Source organism: Athene noctua, chromosome Z (genome assembly GCF_965140245.1).
Source record: "Athene noctua chromosome Z, bAthNoc1.hap1.1, whole genome shotgun sequence".
Lineage (NCBI taxonomy): Eukaryota > Metazoa > Chordata > Aves > Strigiformes > Strigidae > Athene > Athene noctua.
In genome coordinates, this window is record NC_134077.1 from 28,208,256 (window position 1) to 28,231,786 (window position 23,531).

Consider the following 23,531-nt stretch of genomic DNA (forward strand, 5'->3'; position numbering starts at 1 on the left):
ATTCATTATTGAGCACCAACTTTTTAGGTTATAAGACATTATAAACACTCTACCACTTTTCTTCATCATAAATTTCAAATGTATCCATTGTGCATGTTTTAGAAGTGTCTTGGCTTTAATTAACATAGCCTGTAGGAGGAAAGAATTGTAAGGTAAGTGGAACAAGTGTACAAATGGTTCCTCACAGTTGCCAGATTTTACTGGGAGTACTAAAGCTTGCTTTTGTATAAACTTGCAGAATAAAATAATCATGAAGTGAAGCTTAAAAATGAAGGCACAAAATGTCTTCATGTTCAGCTATGACTGACTTAGTCTCTCGTGATTTGTTATGCTGAGCTTGAAGTTCTTCATGTTTTTATGAGATAAATAAGGTTTTTTTCAGAATGTTGCAATATTGGAGCATGGGAGAATTATTTTTTTTTTAGAAAAAAACAGACCCCTGAAGAATAGTTGAACATTGAGGACAAAGGTAACATTTGTATCTGGGGCCTTTTACTTCCACTGGGGTTTGAGCACATTTCCAAAAAACATCATCATATTGAAGAATTCTGGCCCTAATTTTAGATTTGTGGGTGGAGCAAGTTTACCTTGCCATGCTTGCAATGGACATCTCACTGTTAGTGGACATTGTGTTGGAGACCAATGCAACACTCTCATTTAGCGCTTATAGTGTGCAGGCTTCAGTATTTTTAACATGAATTTTTCAGTTTGCCTTTTCTCCAGGCTTTGTGTGAGAATCTTAGGTTTCTTTATTCTAAAGAGACGTGAGCTTTTTCTGAACTGAGACCTAAGTGCTTCTCCTTGTTATCCAAATGGACAGCCTTTGCCATGGTTACCAGATAGAAATATGAGAACTTACAACTTGTTTGCAGTGTTCCTTTTGAATTCTGACATCCACGTTGCTGTTACTGGATTACTCATAAGGAGTATTTCTTTGTTGGAAAATAGTGAATCTTTTCTTGCATGAAGAGAATGGTGGATAAAAAAATGGCAAAAGTCAAGTCAGGATTTATTGCAGCTTTCAAAAAATTGAAGCTTTCAGATCAGAGATTCTGTTTGCATGTTATCTCTGATTTGCTTCGGGAGAGAAAGGTTATTAGAATGTGTTTATAAAGTATGTTAATAAATGTTTGATAATTTGGGCATTGCGATATCTGGAGGTTGGATAAAATACTGAAACATAGATGGACAGCTACTCAGATGTTCTTTTGTGCAGGTCCAGCAGGGGTTGATAGAGCTATTTTCATTTACAATTTGATGAGATCATATTTTAAAGTGCCAGTAATCTACACATGAAAATCTGTACCACTGGGATGATGTAGTCTTTTTAAAAGAAACGCTTTTATAGTAATCTGTCAAGCCAGTATTGAAAAAATAGTCCCCAACCCCTTTCATTGAAAAATAAATAACAAATCACTCAGTATTAGCATTTTTTAAAAATGAAAACAAACAAAAGCTTAAAAAAAAGCAGATGTTCACATTGAAATAAGGGTACATGGTGCACGTAGCCTTCAAAATCCAACAAGCATCTATGCTCTGTTTTCATCTGTATATTAGAATTTCTTCTACTTTCTTGTCTTTTATGTTTAATTAGGTTTAATCCTGTGAAGTGTAAAACTCTGGTTTAGGTCTGGGGGACTTCTTAGGTACTGTAAGTTTGAACTGCACATAGGAAATATTGGACAATACATAAAGAAAACTGCGTGTACAACCCATTTGCTTCAGTGCAAACTAATTATTTGCAGATAAAGGGGGAAGTTTTAGTCTGAAGAACTGGTATTCACACTTGCACCTTTGTGCAGCAGAGAACTGTCTGCTGTTTCATTAATGTCTGTTTCAGCCAGGCATTTGTTCTCCTTGTTTGAGCCGTTACTGTCACTACTCTACAGGTGGTAAAGCGGTAGAAAATGAACTTTATCATCTGGAGCCACTAAATATAGGAAGGAGAGAATACTGCATTTAAAATGCTCATGTTTAAAATATGTTCAGCACAATTAAAAGTTGGTTTCTAATCAAAGTGTAAGGCTTCAGTGCACAGAAAATAAAACTGACTCCAGAAAAAAAACCAATGTATGAAGCAAACCCATTTTCAGGCAGGTTTATCGGCACGCCTAAGCTTGTTATCTCAGTGTCTGCCTTTCACAAATATATACAGTTGTGGCCTACTTACTTCTTCCAATTACTTTAACAATTTTCTAAATGCCTGTAAGCACTTGCTTCTGTATGAAGAAAAAAATATTCGCCCACAGTGTGCCCAGTTGAAATGCAGTTACACATTCATTAGCTTTTTCCTATTGTAGCATCTTCTACAGTATTTCAGCTTAATTAGTTTTAGAACTCTGTTTGAAAGAACACAGATATATTTCATGTCCATTGAAGCTTTCACATTGCTTTGAAGTTTTTACAGTATCTAAAGAGTGGGAAAGAAAGCTCTTCATAAAGTTTCACAACAAAAGTAAAGTATTAAAAATATTTTATAAACTCAGTAACAACCAGAGAAAGCGTGATTTTGCTGATGGTTTCAGTTTCATCTGCACTTTTTAGGATTATACCTTTGGCTTCCACGATACTCTTACTAACAGTGAATAATAAAATATTTTTCTGAAGTACAGCAAGAACATCCTTTGTTCAATGCAACACTGATTTTAATTTTATTTTTATGGTGTCCTTATCATGCATCTTATTACAGCTCAGCTTCCTATTAATGATGTATTTGTTGGAATTTAATTCCATACCATATTTTTTGTAGGAAATACATTATCAGCTTAAACATACTTGTGGGGTTTATTTTTTTGTTGTTGTTTGGTGGGGTTTTTTTCCTTATAAGGAACAGCTTGGTGCTTCTAGACAAATTAAATTGTCTTCCAAGTTAAATTTCATGTTAAGTGTAGGGAGGAAAGGTTATTTTGGTGTTTACATTTTCAAAAGGAAGAATCATAGGAGGGAAGCCTTTCTTAATAGCAACCAGAAATCAGGGGATATTGAATGTATTTGTTTTGTGTTGTTGTTTGTATTGTGCAGTATACCTTTGTGCTAGGGTATTTATTATCACACAGCTGTCGCCTCCATCAGGGGTTATGGTTTAGGATTACTGGTCTGGATGCTGTTCGCAACACACTGTTGACCTCCATTCTCTGCTATCTCAAAAGTGTCCCACAAGTCTCTACATCAGAGGGATGGGCCTAGACAGACATAAGATGCATCATGCTGCTCAGTCAGCTGCCCCTTCCCAATGAGATTGCTTTATTGGTGTTTCCTGTGGCTCAAGTGGTACCCTGGAGTCTTCCTCTGACTAGGTGTTTTCTGTGCTTTGAGCCAGTGCTTGTTTGAAGCAGCTTTCCTGCTTCTGGGATGAGTTTTCTTCCTTTTATATTCCATCTTGAGAAGAAGGAGTATTAGAAAGGAAGAAAATCATTAATGTATGTTTTACTTCAGGTTAAATATTGAACCATGATCTTCCTAGTAGTTGAGACTTGAGCTTTACCACAAGTAGTAATGTTGGTCTTTCAGATAAAGGACATTATGAAATTTTTTTCTGGTCACGTGGCATGCTGAAGTTATTGAAAGCTTCTTTTGGGTATAGTAGCAGGAGAGTATGGCACTTTGCTGTGCATTTCTACTGCTTGTAACAAACTATAATTTTATCTGTGCCATAGCTTCATCAGAGTAAGTAGTATATTTTATTTAAGCTGAATATTGAAGTGGTGTATATTAAGTGGTACATGATCGGGGACTTAGAGGAAGGCATTGAAACTTGAAAATTACATTGGAGATGTATATGCTGTAGACAGTTTCTCACAACTTCTTGCTGCTGTGCTTCGAATACGGGTTTTGGACAGAAAAAATGACATCTAGAAAAGAGAACAAAAAGGCAATCTGCTGGAAGGCTGTCATCTTGGGATGCAGATACATATTTTTTAGGGAACTAGTCTGAAATTGTGCCTTACATAGCCACCAGAAATTGGTGGATATCAACAGCTTGGACATTGTTAACAGATACTGCAGTCAGATAAATCTGGCGTGCGGTTGCGTTGCACAGTTTTCACCTCACTGGGTGACTGAGGTATGTGAAAAAAACCACCAGATGGTGGAGCTCACTCCTGATACTCTGCAGATCCATACTGTGATTTAAATCACTGTAAATTTGTAGTGGAATTTCCACAGGGCAGAACACCCAGATAGCTTGCGTTTTTAACCTTGTGGTGGTTCTTCTTGTGTAAATACTGATTTTAAAATATATATATTCTTGTATTAGTACCTTTATGTTTCTATCCACAAATGCCTGATATTCTCTTGGAATTTAAGGAAAGAGGCACACAAAGAATTACTAGATTTTCAATGTCACATTTGATTTAGAAATTTGTTCTATTATTTTAGCCATTTTCCTCAATCATCTTTTTTCATTAAAATAAAAACTATTGTCCTGATCTGTTTTAAAACTAATGAGCAAACACCCTGCATTGGGAAAATAACATACTGTCTTTTCATAGATATTATATCAACAAGAATGTCTTTCTCATGTCAGCAGCAGGAGGAAAAATTACAGTGAAACAGAAAATCCGTGATGTTAATATTTTTAAAAGATAATTTTAAAGTGGTGATTTTTAGAAAAAAAATGTTCATTTACATTATGATTACATCTTACTCTTTTGTTGTCATGGAATCCTTCATATTGTTACTTAGTGAATCAAGTAAATTTAATAATTAATAATTCTTGTTAAATGAGTGATTTTTTTTTTTTTTTTAAAAGAACCAGTGAAAATCTACTGAGATTACTGTTCTTACCAAAGAAGACTAAATACATTTAAGCGGAGAATGCTATTTAGCCTTTAAAGATAAATCACACAGTGAAAGGTCATTGCCAAAGACACCCAGTATGCCCGTTATAGGTGAAGGGCTGCATGCCTGCAGAGTTGAAAAGGAATCCAGTACGTATGCTGCTCAGTCTAATTATAACATTACAGATGGCCATTACATAAGGAATGCCTCCAAATCAATATCGTCCATGTAGAGAGACTTCTAAGTATACCTGATCCCGAAAGAGCAGCAGCTTGCTGTTTCTCTCCAGGAATGTAGCTCTCAAAGCAGCAAGGTGCATCTTCCCTTCCAAGCTACGTTCTCATACCAACTTGGTATTTACAGTTGATTTTCTCTCCCTCTTCACTATGCCATTGTCCTTAATATGTTTTTATTTTTACTGTATGCATGCATCAGGCTGGACTGCATATTAATGGAGACAGGTACATTTTATTAAAAATGAATGACATATGCACTGCTTAGGATGTTTTCATTAGAAGTAAGAGTAGGGTGATATGGAGACTGAATCTAGCTGAAAGGGAGTAAACCTAGCAAGGGAGTAACACACAGAAGCCATAATTGCCCAAGACAAATTCGGCTTCAGGTGCCTATGAAAACTGGCACTGAGTTTTCAGTAACAGCAGTAATTATGATCAGTGTGTTAGTACACAGTATCTGCAAGTGCAAGCTCTACCAAACTGGGAGGAAAAGTACTTCCTAACTGTTCATATGGTCAATACAACTGGTTGAAATTAGGGGGATAAATTATGCAATTTAAGTGAAGTTTAGGAGTAATACAGGATTAAATTATCATATTTTCATACTGAATGAAAATGCCTCCCCGTCCCTAGGTAAAGACCTCATTACCTTTCCTGCCTGCCATGGACAGTACCTAAAGAGGTGGCTTGTGGTTGTTATCAGTAGTCCATACAAGTTCACATTTTTAACTAAGCATGCGCTTCTGTGTTTAGATATGTCCAAATTCTATTACTGTCCACTTTTAAAACTTGAAAATGCATGCTAGTTTGGCCTCTGAATCTGAAGCCAAGTTTAAGTAGTGTAGTCTTCCACCAGTGTCTCCACAGTTTTAGGATATGTTTTATGTTTTCCTACAGCTGACTGGGTAACAATCATGAAGGGTCTGAACATAAGGGATTTGGGATTGCCTATATGACTGCTTTGCTGCATGCATGTTCATAGTGTAGCCAGACTAATGTAAATAACTAGTGTGCTAGATAATCGGGGTCATTGCCGAGGAACGCCATTGCTGGTCTGTTTTGGATTTCTGGTTGTGGATCTTTCATAACAAATGAATTTTCATAGCATAATGCTCTTCCTTAGGATATTTTGCAACTCTTGGGTAGGACAAGCAGCATTTTGACAGCCCACTGCCCCCATGTTTGAAAATAATAGCTGCCTACTAGTTTGCTAATGTAGGTTCATTAAGTATTACAGGTGTAGCATATAGATTGGATTGGAAAGATTTAGGTATGAGATGGATTGCAACAGCATGTATCAAGCTATTGCCAGGTTTCTGTAATTGTTCCGGTGCCTGTTCTTAACTGGTTCTAATTAGTGGTGAAAGTTACTAAGTAAATTGAAGAGAACTCAATCTTTTCAGGTGTTACTAATTTTAAGCACCCTTATTTATCTTCAAATTGAAACCTTATTTTTAAAATGCATTAGTTTTTTAGCATTTAAATACTAAAATATATTATTGGCATGATATGTTTTTTGTGTTTTCACTTGATAATATGTTACATGTTTCTTTAATGATTGAAATGTTTACATAATTTGCCCAGGATGCCAGGAGCTTGCTTACATTAAATAGTGTGGTTAGAGTGGTTGACTAGTTGATTTAGTTTGCTCTACAGTGCAGCATGGAACAGATGTTAGTTTATTACTACCTTTCTGTGGGATTACAATATAAGGATGGGGAGAAAAAGCTAGAACTGGCAGGCTGGTTAATTATGCAGAACAGCATGATCTATAAAGTTGCTGTCTGGTGCTGCTGCATTGGGATGTATTGCAGACATTAAACATACTCTTGGTTTTTGTTTGAGGGAGAACCTGACAAAACTGCTTCTACACCTTTAGGTATGCTAGTGGTATGTAAAAAAATGTTAGTGTATTAGCCTAGGGCTAGAGTTCCTGAACTGAAGAATACCTCAGAGTGAAGATGTTTTATAGGGAAGTGCATGCAGATAGTCTTGTGCTTCTGTACTGTACATAGGAAAAGAGAAAACATGGAAGGAATAACAGTCAAAAAGTGTCATCTGGGTTTGGAATATGGGTAAGGCACAGGTCTGTAGAAGAGAGGACTGGCGTGATCTTCTGGCCTTCAACAACAGCAGTATTGTGTACAACCATACAAAAATGCCTCTTGCTCCTTTGTTGTTTCTTGCTTGCTCCTATTACTGCAGATGAAAACTGTTCAAAATATCATTCACCTGACGACAAGGACTTCCAGTTCCCAGCTCTGCTTGTTAATATCCACTTCTTGTGTGCCAGTGTTATCTATATCTTTAGAGTTTTTCTCCCCTTTTCTTACATCCCTGATTTGTTTATAGAGAGCATTCTCATTGCTTCTCAGCCTTCATTTTACTAGGCTATTTAAACGAGGATCTGTCAGTATGCTTTTTGTACTATCCTCTGCTTGCTTCCTTGGCTATTCTTTTAGCTTTTCTATGCACATGCTTCAGCTTGAATCATGTGGTTTTTTAAAGCAGATGACCAGAAACACTCACAGAGTTCCAGCTGAGATCTTACCAGTTCCTTGTAAAATGGCTTTAATACATCCCCATCTCTACAGAAAATACCTCCCTTGATACATCCAGGTTGCAATTGCATTTTTTGCAGCTGTATCTCTCTGACAGTTTGTATTCATCCTGATTGATTAATACATCCAAGTTGTTCTCCTCCTTTGTTATTTCCAGCTGATGATCCTCCAGCTTACAGTAGAAATTCTTACTTTCCCAGAGTGCTTGACCTTGACTTTGTGCTATTGCATTTTGTCATTACTATCACTTTGGTCCTTGAAGGGTATTCAGTTCTTGCAGTGTGATGTTCTGATCTTCCTCCGTATTGATAGTAGTTCCAATTTTTATTTTTTTTACCAACATCCCGTGTCATTATTGTGATCCGATTTTTTTTTTTGTTGTTCTGTTTTTGCTATAAGGTGAGTCCTCAGAATGTTTTGTAAGGAACTCCACTCTTAATCTAGTCCAATAGTTTCATTCCACATTGTAGCCTCACTTTTTCTTAGTAAAGTCTTTGCTGTTTTGCATTCAATTTGTCTTTTTCTGTCGTTAATTACAAGTGTCCATACAGTTTGGTACTGTAGGACTTATTGAATTACCTGTGTTTAAGACATTCATTTCAGTGATCTAAAACTTTAGTTATGTCCACAACGTAGGAGGTTAACCTGTACTATCTGCTCCTGCATGTGACCGTATCTAAATCCATCCTTTCTTGTTTGGGTGAGAGTCTGACCATTAAAACACAACATGACTTGATGGAAATGCCAGATGAAAAAGGTGAGGTTCTTCAGTGTCAAAAGAACTATTAAGGACTCTTAGCAGTCTCTCTGAATTTCATATGAACTTTTCTGAATGTAAAATATTTATAAGCTTGTCTAGGGTTTTTTATAAGGCCTTTAAGCTTGTCTAGGCCTACTTTTCAAAAATGTATTAGGCAAGTAATTAGGAACCCTAGTGATACTTCATCTTTGGATTCTAAAAATTAATATATAGATTCAGAACTACATTGAGTTCTGCTTGATGCTTGCTGCATGCTGTTAGAAAGACACTAAGAATTTTATGAAAGTTTTTGTGAGATACTAAGTTTTGCTCTTTATGATGAAAAATAATTTCAAAGATATTACAAAAAAATCCAGTTATGTTTCTCTAACAGGCCAGCTACAGGATTACTGACCATCTTAATAAAATACAGTATTCGAGCATATTTTTCTTGCACAGAAACATATTCTACAAATCTGCTGGAAAAGGTCTGTAGTGGAGCGTGCCTTCCTTAACCAACATGATTGTTAGACATAAATTCTACCTGTGTCAATCTTGCTAGCCTTCATCTTGATAGTACCTGACTGTCTTCTTTGTATTTAAAAATAGAAATGACAATCTCTCTCCCTCAGCCTTTTTAGTTTGATTAGTTTATAGCTGAAAGTGTGAGATACTTGAGGGAAAAGCTAAATTGAAGGGTTGAGGCTCCCATTCTGAATGTGGTTAAGATCCATTGTTCTTCTTCCAGGAGCAATCACTGCTGGTTTTTGTCGAAGTCACATGTAAGTCTTCATTTCAGTGCTTCTTACTGTTCAGCAGTTTGGCTGGTGCAGAGGAGTGTAGCTGTTGTGGTGACAGAGCAGTGAACAGTGGAGAGGGAAATGACCCCATCCAGCAGCTGCTTCTGGTTCCATAGGAAATGCTGGGTATTTGCAGATGCTTAGGTCTGTGCTCAGAACACCTCAAAACCCACACCAGAGCAATAGGTGGTGATTCTCCTCTGTCATTTAGGCTTTCTAGGTTCAATTATACGTGAACTGGATTTTTGTTAATGTGCTCACACTTGTTTTCACCACAATTATTTGAATAATTCAAGGTGGAGGTCAGGTGTATGTGTTTGCTCTATCACAGATAAGGATGGAGTGAAAGGTTGCTGATTATAGATCACTGAGTGATTATTTCCATCTTAGTGTTTAGTGACACACTATTAACAATGTGTGATGCTAAGCAGCAGTGACAAACACTTTCTCTGCTTTAGAGAATGTAAGTGCATCTATGAAACAACCATGTCAGTGATTATACAACAGAAATTGGTGGGATTGGAATTGTGCTAAGAAGACTCAGATTTTGTTAGGACTGAGTATTATGTAAGGGGAAAAGGAGTAGGGTTTCTTAGGGGCATGAAGATACCTCTTCTGTCCACATAATATATTAATCCTATCCAAAGAAAACAAAGTACATTCTTTGTCCTTTCTCATGATTCCTCACATTTATTTTTTAACACTGGAAATAACACTTCTAATTACACTCTGTCTGGCTCTGATCATCTTTATTGTAATTTCTTAATGTAACTAATGGTTTTTATGTTTGGTTTGGTTTTTTTTTTTTTGTGGAGGAAGAGTGCTGTGATTTAACATGGTAATGTTAGTAGCAGCTTATGACTAAAGAGAAGAAATAGATAAACTGTTGATAAACTTACACATAAACCTCATGAAAATTTTAAATTCTCTATCTTGAAAAAAAGTAATACAGGGATTTGTATTTCTTTAGCAAGTAAAACTATTAAAATGGATGTATTTTCCCCTTGATACCATCAGAGAGATGCAAATGCCATGTGGTGAGTTTAAGGTCTTTGTGGAGCTTGGTGGGCATAGAGGGAAGTATTTAAAAAGATGACAGTTCTGGGAGAGAAACACAAAAAAAAATGTATCTCTCCAAACTGTGTATATAAATACAATCTGTGTTCCTCCTCTCCCTCAAGCAAACATACTGTTTTGTTGTGGCATTAGAGGGTCTTTAGTAGCTTTGTATCTCTGCACATCGGTATTGAGAATTCTTCTACTCAGTCGGTGCAGACTGTGATGCTGCAGTGCTGCATTAGCAATTATGAATTGCAGTCCAAAGAGGGAGAAGATAAAAGACGAGAACTTTCACATTTTCTCATGGGAGATAGGACCCAGAGCACAATGGGGAAGGCACTGCAGTGCCAAACAAACTTCTGGGGTATTCAAGCTCAATTTAACCTCTAGTAGTAACACTGCTTTTCTGAAAATACTCCCAAGTGTAGCAGGGAGTGAGCCTGGCCAACCATATCTTCAGACAAGTTTGTTTTAGCTACTGGAATTGAATGTTAATGGATTAATTTGGAAATCTACTCAACCTGAAATTTCATTTAATAGAAAAAATGCAGAACTATAATATGACTTAGGCTGAAAATATTTATTTTTATAAACTTTTGCAGATGCTGCACCTTAATAACCCTTGCAAGTGGTTTATCTAAGCCTTGTATATCTAGGTTTCAGACTGTTACAGACATTTAAGTAATAGTGTGGTCCTGCATTACAGAAATTGCCCAAGTGTTGTCAGAAACATGAGATGAAAAAGGGAGTTTCATAAAGCTCTATTATCAGTGATTTGTCTCTGAGTCATAGAGAGCTTTTTTTTTTTTTTTTTTTTTTTTTTTTAGTATTTCAGAAGCACTGGAAGGTGATGCACAAAGTTGTAAATATGGGAAGGAGGGGTAGTTTATTTTGGGTTTGGGATGGCTTTTTAATCTTGATGTTTGTTTCTGTTTCTTTCTCTTTGGGTTTTTCCCACCTGAAAAGCCAGTAATGGCATTAGGCCTAATCACCCAAAGTTCTCTTACATTATTTTAAAAAGATTGTTTTCTTTCTGTTGTGATGTGCTTGAAGGCAATTATGATTTTTTTATTATTATTATTTAGGTATGCTTGACAAATGAGACCTTAGTTCATCCCATTTGGTAGCTACTACTGTTAGCAATGAAAAACAGAAGTGACTGTATATCCCTTTTTAATGCAGTATCATCCTGAATCCTGATAAGTTACACCTAGATCATAGAACAAAACCTGTGAGAATTGTGGGTAATGAGGAAAAAAGGAATTAAAGTAAGAGAGTTCAGGAACAAAAGACATGGGTGCACAGAGGATAAGGCTATCTCATGATTAGGAAAGAAATGGATGTGTCAGAACTGCAAGAAGAGTTACTTTTACGCAAACGCCATATGGTTTGGAAGAACCCAACTCAATGGGTAGCTTGCAGAATTCAGAGGGTTAGTTTGGACATCTAAGAAACGTGAGAGGTATTTTAGTTTCCCTGAAAAACTGAGATTATAGAACACAGCTAACTTCTTAGAGTTACTCTTGTGAGAAATTTATACTGTTGTAACTCAGAAGAGGAGGCCAATTATGGTTTTTTGTGAGCTGAAGGAGTGGTCAGAAAACCTAAGTGCTATACTCTTCATATAGCTAGGAAGATTGACTTATGCTTCTGTCAAATCCTGGGCAGATAGCAGAGCACAGCATTTAAAATATTGACCATCATAACTATATTAATAATATCCACCAAGACCATCTGTACAGCATGTACTTAAATTTTTATTCCTCATTTGGCAGGTGCCAGGATCAGTATTTCCCTTGGTCTTATTTTCCAGTCATCCATATAGTTGATATTTAGTATTTTTTTCAAATGAATATTTGGTAGAGAGAAATAAGTTTCAGTAAAATCGATGAAATATAACATTTAAAGTTAGGAGACTTACAAATAGGTCATAATTGTTTGTCTGTTTTAGAATTAATCTAAGTTTAATAAACCATAAATCTAATATGCAGACAAAAGAAGTCTCCACTTATACAAAATAGTTAATAAGAATCAGTCTAGCAGCAATGTATTCATTTTTAGATATTATAGGTATACTTTGTGTATGCATTCCGGGGTGACCATATGGCTGAAGTATTCATTAGTACTTTAGATATTTAAACACTTGGTGCTTGCAGACACTGTTAAACATTCTTATATAAACATCCTCCTTGTAAATGTAGATGGAAAAAAAAGACTAGCTTTTAAGTTGCTCACTAAATTATTGAAATTAATCTAGTTCTGTGTTACTTGCTGACCCTGCCACATACTGTAAAGTTCATGTCATGTTTACTGGTTGCCATTCAGTTGCTGCTGCTAGCAGTGATGTAATTTCATCTTTCTGTCATGGAATCAGATGCAACTACTTACTTAATTGAGTTCATTGCTTGGTATAGCTGAAAAGATCTCCTGGTTTGATAGCAGGGAAATACCTGTTTTTTAAGGTTTTCTTTTATTTCACTAATTTGAAAGCTCATGTGTTAGTTACTTGAAGCCTGAATTGCCTTGAGTCAAATTACACTGATGTGGTACTTTTTTTCATGCAGCAATTAGCTCATGTCATTTTACCCATGATTTGCTGCAGCTAGAAGTACCGCTTCAGTCTTATTTTTTCCTTGCTATTATCTTTTATTGATTTATTTTAAAAAATCTTCCTGAAAGATTAAAATTTCAAGACTTTAAAAACTGCTTCCAAATTTTAAAACTTGTCTGTGTTATTCATGAATAAGACAAATATCTTTATGCATTGCCCCTATGTGACATTGAAAGAAGATAATTCTTTTATGGCTAGCAATTTTTTTTTTTTTGTACTTCTGAGTACAAAAATATTGATAAATTGTCTTTTGGAGGGCACCAGCAGCTTTTTGTTGGTAATTTTATCTCTTGATACATAACTTTACAGTAAAAACAGAGTCTACGTTCAAGAATGATAGGCTGATTATCAAAAGAAGATGTGCCTGGCCTAAAGGAGAAAGAGACTCATCATTATAAATGAATGAATGAAAACTAGTTTGTCCTGTATTTTATGTTTCATCTTTGAAATTTGTTACAGTATTATGCATATTTATTATGGCATGTTAGCAAATGTTTCAGTAACCTGATTGGTGATGTGTGAGCTTCCTTGCTATCATCAGTTTTTCAGTTCAGAAAAACAGACTTTTTGTTTTGCAGTATTGGATTTCATTACTCCCTTCCCCTCAACCCCAATAAAAATACAGAAGCAGAAGTTAGTTTTATAATCCAGATTAATTGTTATTTGCAAACCAATAGGAACCAGACATTATGCTGGGGCAAAATCACTTCTGAAACTCAAGCTACTTTTTCACTGTTCTAATTTCATCTTCTATAAATGTCAGCACGACAAAGGAGAAAGTAAATTACCACATGCAAGATACACATGTATGAGAAACTGCTGTAAGTAATAATGACAGTAGTTTTTTTCACCACAGATCTCAACTTCAGAGTCAGTGCAATCGTTTGAAGTGCTGCTGTTGTAAGGAGGAAAATTCAGCTGTCATTTTAATGAATATCTAATAGTGGATTGATGGAGGAGCAGTCTGTAGAATTGATGCATGTTTAATAAATGATCCTGAATTAATTAATTAAGCTTAAGGCTACAGATTCAAGCACAGAAGTTACAGCATGTGTCTGCTTGTAACTATCATCATCCTACATTCTTTGACTCCAGGACAATGCACTGGTTTTTCCTAGCATTTCTCTCTTTTGTTGTAGAGGCTGTATAGTGAGTGAGGCAAAAGGTAGCAGGAAAAGAAATAACTGTGCCATGACAAAGAAATTAGGATGTTCCTTTAGAATTCTTGGAAAAAGTTAAGTTCCTAAAACTTCCTAAAAAGGAAGTAAATTTAAAAGCAAAGCCTGAGGCAGATACCTGCATGGAAAACTTTAGCCCAAGAATTGTTGTTCTTTTTGGCAGTGTTGCCAAAACTCTCCTTAAATAAATAAAAATAAAATTATACATATATTCTTGTGAAAATGGGGATTGAATGAGGTGATGAGGAGTATATGGAAATGTGAGGTACAGGTAGCTTGAATGAATGGTATATAGTCTTACAGGAAATGGATTTATTTATTTGAAAGGTTAGTAGATCTAAAGTAATTTTTAACGAATTACTAATACCATGGAATTTTATTTTAAATTGTATGTAAGACCTTAAATATTAGTTAGAAAGCAGCTGTGTTATGCAATTGTCCATTCCTCTTGAGTTTATGGTGTTGACTATATATATGTCACTCTGACCATTTCTGTGTTAGCAAACACCTGAATACATCTACTATAAGAATTTTATTTGTATATCTGGTTCTTACTGGTTACTCAGAACTTTAGAAAATCAAACCACCTTTTCTCTCTCTCCCTCTCTCGAAAAATATAAATTCAGAATTTTAACTACAGCTCTGTGTTTTTGGAAACTATCCTTTTTAATATGTTGGGTTTTGTTTACACCTTCAAGATCCACTCTAAAATCTGCAAGCTAACAATGAACATATTTTCTAGACAATAAATAAATTCCTAGAACCACCAAACCCTGAGATGAAAGGTGGGGAAATAAGAAAAATTACATGAACATTCTCTGTTCTCAGTGAAAACCCCAGCAAGCATCCTGACCCTTAACTGTTACTCATTTGAACTTTGTATACATCGCAAGGAAAAAGCTTTCTGGAAGAACTTGTTGAATACTTGTCTAAGGTTTACTGTAATTTGACAAAATACATGATTTAGAGAGAGTAGTTGTTGGGGACAATGCATCATGTTCTGCTGAGATTTCATGCTTTGTAACTAGTAACTAAATTATGGCACTTCTAAACAGCTTCACAAAAAGTTTTAAAAATATTTACATCCTATTTTTACCACTTCAAATGTGTTGTGTGGGTTTTTTGTTATTGTGGTGGGTTTTTTGTTGTTGTTGTTTTGTTGTTGGTTTTTTTTTTTTTTTTTGTAAAAGGACAAGGCTCCTAGTTTTAATCATGTTTTATTTTTCTTTTGTTTTTAGAATGGCAGGATTTAAACAGAATCTAATTTGGACATCTTTTTCTTTTTTTCTCACACAGAAAGAGTGGTAAGCACTAATAGAGTCTCAGGTTTATAAATTGACTTAGTAGAGACGAAGTTTTAGTTAGCATTCTGATTTGTGAGATGTGGGATTTTAATGTAGTTGTGGAGTATGCATTTTAAATACAAGTCTAGAATACATTTGAAGTTGATAGTGATAAAATATTGCCTGATTATTAAAACACTTCTCCTGGTTATTAAAACACTTCTTAATAGATACATACCTATAAACATAGTTGCCTTTCATTTGTTTATTTTGTAACTATTGCATCATTCATTTTTATGACTTTTATGGAACAATAAATAACAAAAAGTTTATAGCTGAAGCTGAAGCGAGATCTTACTCTAAACTCTCTCTCTGCACATTTTAAGATAATTTAATCTTCATTCTTGTCCTCTTCGCTCTTCTTTTTCATGATATTTCGACTACATCATTTGTTACATTGTTATAGAAAAAGACTAAATTTAAATAATAGTGCAAGTCTCTCCCTACAGAATTGAAAACCCAAATAAATTATAGATAATGTATTGAATAGAACAAGATTAGTCATACCTTTATAATGTGTACATTGGCATTTTCAGCTGCCCTGCCATTTTATTTTGAATTTGAGACCAGTGCTTATACTTAAATTGTATGACATTACTTACTATAATTTTGCAATTGTATTTTGCTTACAGAGATACCCAGAATATAGGTTGGCTAACCAAATTCAATCTGTTTATGCTGTCAGACAGGAAAATAGGCTTTCTTATATATCTAATGAAACTTGTAGTGTTGTGTGCCTGAAGTGGTCTTATTGGTGTGACCATACAGCTCTTACATGTCTAGAGGCACTGAGTATTCAAATCACTTACAAAACAGTGGCAAAATTGCATGGTAATTTAGACTAAAAATCTCCCAATGACAACAAGTAGATAGTGGGACGTTTAAGGATACATTATAGGAGAGAGAGGAAAATATAGGAGACATCCCTAGGTAGCACAGTGTTACAGGAGAGGGGAAGATAGAAACTGAATAAATGGTCAGCTTGGGCTCAGTACAATTTATATGGTTATTTTATAGAAATCCAAGCTGTGCTTTTGTCTCTAAGTTCTAATTATTGCCATCCGTTGTGCTTGCAATACCTTTGTCTTCAATAGATTTGCAAAACATATAAGTTTATACTTTCCTCATTATTCCTTTGTAACCTGGTCTTTCAAATATAAGTTCTCTACAGGAGCAGAGACTCCTCTGTTCAGGACAAGATGTTGTATATCAGAAAGACATTAAAAGTGCAATGCAGCTTTCCTACTTCCACTCAGTTATAAGCAGAAAAGCCTTTAGGATTTTTTTTTTTCTTTATTCTGTATTAACTTCTGTGGCTTGTGTACCATGTATGTAAATGTGATCTTGAACAAATGCCTAGTTAACACATTTTATCATCATCTTATGCATTGCACCTTTCTGTATTTGCGAAAAGGGCTGCATAAGCTTAGATGGTTATTATGGTTTTGAATTGATCTGGATGTTGAAAAACAGTATGTGAAGAGGACTGTTTCTGGTGCTGTTTTTTATTTCATTTTGTTGGAATATAAAAGGATTGTAGTGCTTAGGTTTTTTCTTTGAGTAGCCATGACAGTATGTTTATTTTTTTCTTTTATCTACTGGTATTCATTTAATCAAATGTAGCCTGAAATAATGATATATATTAAAATATATATTAATATGGGGACAAGGAAGAAATTTCTCATAATGACTAGTAATTCTTCATAGGCATTTTAATAAATAATTTCTAATTTATTAACAAAATTCTTCATTTTTGAGGCAAGGTCTTGTTTGATGCTTCTTGATGGCAGATCCAGACCTTCAGCTGAAACAGGCTGGGGGTGACAGAACTTGTTGAACACTTAGATTAATGCATTTTCGACAGGCGGAAAGGAGAAGCTTTGAGAAGGGAGGTTGGATCGTATGATCTCTAGAGGTCCCTTCCATCTTCACCCACTCTGTGACTATGTGAAGGCTTGTTATATTGCCTGGTTAGGTAAAAAGGTGTAAGGACATGAAAAACAGGATCCTGCTCAGTATTGCTGGATTTATATTTATTCTGAATTACTGAAGGAAGTTTTCTGATGATTGTTGCTCTCGATACAGGTATAGGCGGCTGCAGGCTTTTTGGGTGCAATGTGTAGTGACTCTCCTGAGGTACTGTAAAGATCTACAGGCAGCAAGGTAGACACTTTGGGCTGGACGCTAGCTGGCCCAGTCACGCTGGAAGCTGGCTATGGTATCCTACATTCTCACACTGCTCTTAATGCAAATAGAGAATGTGGCAAGTAGGAAGAAGTCTCTGGTCTCACTACCTGTGTTCTTTTGAACTTACAGTGTGACAGGCTGGAAAGCAAAAGCAAATTGATGCAAATATGCATTGTGCTTAAGCATTTCCCAGGAGATGCTTCTTAACTGTTCTTTACAATTTTCCAGGGATAGAGGTTCTTTACCTTTCTTACATACTCCCTACTGGGGTGAATTATCCATATAACTGGAATGGAAGTCTTTCCAGCTATATAGATATTGACACTAAATCTCTCTTACTGCAAATTGGTCTATTTACTAGCTTTTACCATGTAAAGTAGCCATGGAGTACAGATCTCTTTTGTAACAGTCTTCTGAAAATATCAAGATGTGAAGTATATTGCCCTTGATCTTCCTTTTTTATTCTAAACAAATTTTTCTTTTTTCAGTTTTCTAATAAATCACATTACTTGAATGTTGCTTCATGATGTTGCTTTTTCGTGAAATCTTTTCAGTTTGTCTACATTTGAAGTAAAGTAACTGAACTGGGACACAACTGATGCCTCACTTCTACTGAAAAAAGCCTCCAAGCCAAAAAAACCTCCATGTGTCTTGTGTACAACACTCTTGATAATGCACTAGAGAGGGCAGCATCATCCCACTGTTGATTCTACTTGTGGTCTGCAGTAGGTTCAGAATCCTTTTCTACAGATTCAGAGGGGTCACCTCTTGAGTGTTCATTTCAGGATTAAATTTCTTGAGTACTACAGAAGAAGGCATGGTGGCATGGTTCCTTTGCTGCTGCTGATTTTGTATTTTGTTTCCTCAAAATCTGGAACCATTTTTCATCCTGTAGCAGAGGAAAGGGAGAGGGAAACTGTCTACATTTGAAATGCTCGATATCAGAGTTCTGAGAGGTTGATGGTTTTCTTTGGTTTTCTTCCTGTTTCTTCTCCATCCCCTCTTGCCCCTGCCTCCCCAAATCTGTGACACTGAAAAATAAGAGATTAAAGAACAGCATGAAGTGCTCCACGCAGACTGACTGCAGAGGTCACTCTTCTATTGAGAAAAACATTCTAAGACTTGGCTTTTTTTGCAAGGAGAAAATAAAAAAAGAGTTTCAGGAAAGAGTGCTTTAATGCAAATCTTTCAGTTAGAAAGTGTCTGAAAAGAACAAAACCTGGCTTAGGAAGATCAGAGAGTTCTTTGTTCATTGTATGGGAGCAAGGATGGCTCTTTAGTCTTGGGGTCAGAGCTTATGGAGAATACAGGACTTTTTTTTTCCCCTCTTAGGAGCATTTGAATCTATTCCTTGGATTCTGTTTCATATCATATTTCCTAAAGAAACATATGAAAAGGAGTGAATACTTCTACATGTAAATCTATCATACTTGTAAGAAATTGTCATTAAAAATAATAAGAAGAGCCAACTCAACAGTTTCCAGAGCATCTAGTATTTTCTGCAACTTGTGCAGATTTCGTCTACTGTAAGTGGTAGGAACCCTGGAAAAATAGAAGTGATAGAATGTTTGTGTGTTATATTGATACTACATGAGAGAGGGGAAAAGTATGGAGAATGCGAAGTCCTGTTGCACTTCAACTGTAATAGATCTCTAAAGTAAAAGCAGTGATACAGATTTGTTAGTCCCAGTAAAAGCGATATGCAATTGACTTTACTTTTGTGCATCATTGTATTAACTTTACAAGGTGCTTTTCCATGGAAGAGTGATATTAATGAAATGGTGGCTACAAGGCACATGTCATTTTTAGGCACTTGCATTGGTCTCAACTAATTGGTTAAGACATGTCAGTGTAAGTATTATTCTGTCTGGGTCCTCATCAGAAGCTTCTAATGAAAAAGGTGACTTTAGAATGCAGCCTGGATGATAAGGCACCACAGTAAGTAATGGTTAGTTTAGTTAGCCTAAAAATAAAATGTAATTGTGTTTGGAGTTTTCATTAAACTCACACTAAGAAGGTGCACCTCCCAATATTTAGTTTGCCTTCTCTGTGGCCGTGAGCATAGGACTGTGCAACGATTAAAAATTGCTCATTTTTTACATAGAAAAGAACTCTGAATGCTGGCCTTTTACTAAACACTCAAGTAGCTTTATTTTTGTTTCCCTCTAACAAACTCTTTGAATTTCCTATCCTTTAAAGCTTGTTATCTACCTATAATCACTTTAGAGACTAGTGTATAAAAGCAGATAAGGGAACAGTGGCATTGTTATTCTTATGAGAGTAAATTTGTGTTAAGAATCAACATGGTATTGCAAAAATAAACTTGGTTACAAGAAATCCCTCTTCCCCCCCCCCCCCCCCCCCCCCCCCCAGCTTTTGCACACATGCAAGACATCTAAAATAAATAAATTAATTAATTTAAATGTAAAGCAAACAAATAAACTGACACATGCCTCTGGCACACTTTTATTTTCAGATGAGTTCTGAAATTCCAGATTGCATGCATCTTCTTTTCCAGAAAATCTCTAGCTATGCTGGTTTATAACTCATAATTTATCATTAGTAACAGCTGCTAGGATCTGAATTTTCATATGCCCTGAAAGGTGCTTTTTTTTTTTTTTTTTTGAAAGTTAATAAGAAGCGTTTTTCTCTTCAATCTTCGTGCTCTTTCATTAAAGGCCATGAAAATGCTCTAGCCTGAAAGACCATATGGAACATATTTAAAACAAGGGTGAACAGACTCTTCTTCGTGCTACCATTCTGCATTTTTAATTTACAAAATGGAGTCTCACTAGTCGCTCTCTGTAAAAGCAGTATCTATTTTTAAAATTGGATCTTTGTCTTTTTAATCCTTTGCTCTCCTTGGTGACGCATTGCTGTTGGACATCCCATCAGGATGGAGTTATATGCTTTCCCTACAAAGTGGAAGAGAAAATCTATCTTTCTTTACTTAAGTATATTTAATGGAGAATATTTATGGATCCATCTTGCTCAGCAGATAGCCTAATTCTGAAGCAGACTGGAATTTTCACTTTTGGGGTAAGCAGTGCTTTTCTCACTTTTTTTTTTCCTGTTTTCCGTGATTCTTTTGATTTTTGCCTATTTGACATCAAAATAATTTGTTGTCAGACAACACTGTCAGTGTTATCCTTACTTCTTCTCTTCCAACTCAATTCATTGTCATATCTTAACCTGCTATTCCACTGTCACAAGACCTTCTACTACTATTTCTGAAAACACAGTGTTCTTATACTGAACTGATAATGCACAGCCTGGTGCCTCAGGAGGGGCTGTCTCACCTGGTGCCACTGCCTGGGACAGTTTGTTGCTGCAGTCAGTGAAGTCAGTATGACTGTGCTGTGTACCTTTCCAAGGCCAGCCAGCCGAATGCTGCTACTACCCAGTGAGTTGACTTCTGCTGGCAAGCAGGAATATTTGCTCTCATATACAGTAGGTGCTGTCACAGTCCCTTGCATTGCTTCCAATGAGAGCATGTAGGTTAAATACCGATAATAGAAACATGCAAAATAGAAAAAGCTGTATAAATTTCAGTCATTTACTAGTAATTGTGTTGCAAAGATTTTTCACCTTTTTAAAAAGCAATTTGAAATAAGGTCTTTCCTAGGAGTTGCTGAATATTATAAATTCAGAACATGTACGATGGACCCAATAATGGAATGATTCAGGTGACAACTCAGACTCCTGGTTTGTGGAAATTATTTGCCTTACCAGCTACTGTGCTCACAAGTGTGGGAAGAAGAGTAATACCTTTGTTACAGAGAAGGAAAACATACACAAGAATTGGAAAGATGGGAATGCCTGAGAGGGTCCACAAGGTTATTATCCAAATCTTGACCTTGAAAGTTTGTATTTCTTCGCAGAAACCGACAGCAAAGACATTTCATACGGGTTTCTATTATGACAGCTGCTATGCTTGTGGTTTCATTTTGTGAAGCCTTGACTTTTTGAACAATACCCTATTTTTCAGTTCTCAAAGTTTTACTCAACAGTGGATATTTAAGGAGTTGTTCAGCTTTCTGTATGAACTATGCCATTCCCAGAGGAGAAGAGTTGGCTGGTATATCAACACCATATGTAATATTCCTGCTGATTCATTAGATCTGAAATAGTTCAGATGTTGGAGTAACACTTCTCATTGCTAATGGGTGTATGTTCCAGAACCTAGTCTGAAAGGGAATACTCTGGAAACTTTGATAGGTATTTTGGAGTTTGCTTAGAAAAGTTCTCTAACCTTTCCCATTTTCTGTGTTGAAAAACCAAGCCACACTTTCTAAAATTCATTACCAAAGTCAGATTTCTCACCCTTTCCCCAAGTTATTCAATACCTCTTATTTTTGTCACTGTTATTCTGGTTTAGTAATTAGATTCAAGAGTTGATAAATAATATACTGAAATAAATTATTTTCTTTTCATCTTGGGGGCTAGTGGAATAGTATTTAATTGTTTTCATAGCAGAATAATAAACTGTAGAAACTAAGGCCATGGTACTTTAGTGTATTTAACGCCACAACTTTTGTGGCTGCATATTTGAATGTTTATGCTAATTATGTCATACACTTTGGCATATTGAAAACAAGGTATCACCTATGGGAAAAACAAGTAGGTAGAGAATGAAACTGTGAGATACCTCCTAGCTGCATGATACAGTTATATGTGTCTTTAGTTAGGCTGTTTACCTTTGCTGTTGCTGCTAGATATTTGACCAGAATCTATACTCTGAGGACAAGGAACCTTCTAATATTTGGTCCCTTTTCAAACTGTACCCTCCTTTTTTTTTTTTTTTTTTTTTTTTTTCCTGTCAAAGAGTTATCTTTCATCCTAAGAGTTTTTTATGACACTTCCTCTGACATTTAAAGAGCAATCTTATTCCCTAATTGTCATTTTATTGCAATCCTTATGTAAGCCAAGCTGGTTTTCTTGCTAATATAAATAAGCTTTCCATTCCCTGAAATTCCTAGCATCCTTTTCCTATTCTACTGCCAACTTGAATCATACTTCTTGCAAATGGATCATCAGATTTGCATGTAGTGGTTCTGATGAGGTATTACTGGTACCCAGTGCCGTGGCTCGCAAAGTGTTCCAGCAATTTAATAGTTGGGTTCCTGCTCTTGTCCTTGAGTCTTTTTCTCTAAAGTAGTAAAACTTCCATCATCTGTGTAGACAGTGTTTGTCTTCCCATTCCCTAGCAATTTGAACCTATTATTTGTTTTCCTCTGTTTGGAAAAAAGAACACAGATATCAAAGATAATTTCTTTCCTGCTTATTTTGAGTAAAGGATGTACTGCTCCCTTTAAGTCCTTGACAAAATGAAAAGGTGGCAGAATGAGCTCACATGGTATCTGACAGAAAGAGTCTATATAAGAAATATATATATATATTTCTATATAAGAAAGTCATGAATGCCTTAGCCTTACCTGGACCACACAAGTGTATACACACAGGTACAGAATCTATTCAAAGACATATTTAATTACTATCAGTTCATTATCTTTTCAAGTTTCAGTTTCTCTACTTCTTCAAGAAAATTAATTATACACTCAACATTATGAAAGATCTGTTTTCTTCTTTTGATTGCCATGTGAGTTCTCAAATATTTTAGTTGTTTTCCTGATCCATCTTAAAGAAATGTCAAGCTCTTGCCATTCAAATCCTGAACTCTTCAGTAAGGTTTCATTGCTTTTAACTTACCTGTTACTGTGTGGGAGCTCTAGTCCAACAGACCATTAACATGTGCTTAGCTGAATCTGTGATACTTCTGTTGTCTTCCCTGAGACTACTCAGGTATTTAAAAATGATTGAATGTGTATACTCTTTTGGATTGGAACAACCAGGATCAGAAGATAAAAAGTATTGCATCTGCCTCAAAATTGCATGGAGATTTGTGTTCACAGTTTAGATTTTCTTAAACTGACAAAAGTTAATTCATTGATCACCTTACTGGAGTAATGAGAATAATAACATATACTTTCTGGGTTTGGGGGGATGTGGTTGTTTTTTGGGTTTTTTAGTACCCTTGG

General features: G+C 35.7%; 1 protein-coding gene across 5 annotated transcripts in view; it reads left to right on the plus strand.

Annotated features, from left to right (window-relative positions):
• The window catches only part of COMMD10 (COMM domain containing 10), a 117,568-nt gene that overhangs the window by 52,491 nt on the left and 41,546 nt on the right, over positions 1-23,531 (plus strand). The window contains exons 6-8 of one of the 5 annotated variants that reach the window (XR_012635524.1): positions 5,215-5,240; positions 15,202-15,267; positions 20,389-20,532. The exons of 1 other annotated variant lie outside the window; for it this stretch is intronic. The gene's annotated coding sequence lies outside the window, so the exon portion shown is untranslated. Of the gene's footprint in view, positions 1-5,214; positions 5,241-15,201; positions 15,268-20,388; positions 20,533-23,531 lie in introns of those variants that run through there. 3 more of the 5 variants (XR_012635525.1, XR_012635527.1, XR_012635526.1) reach the window with 3 other exon arrangements.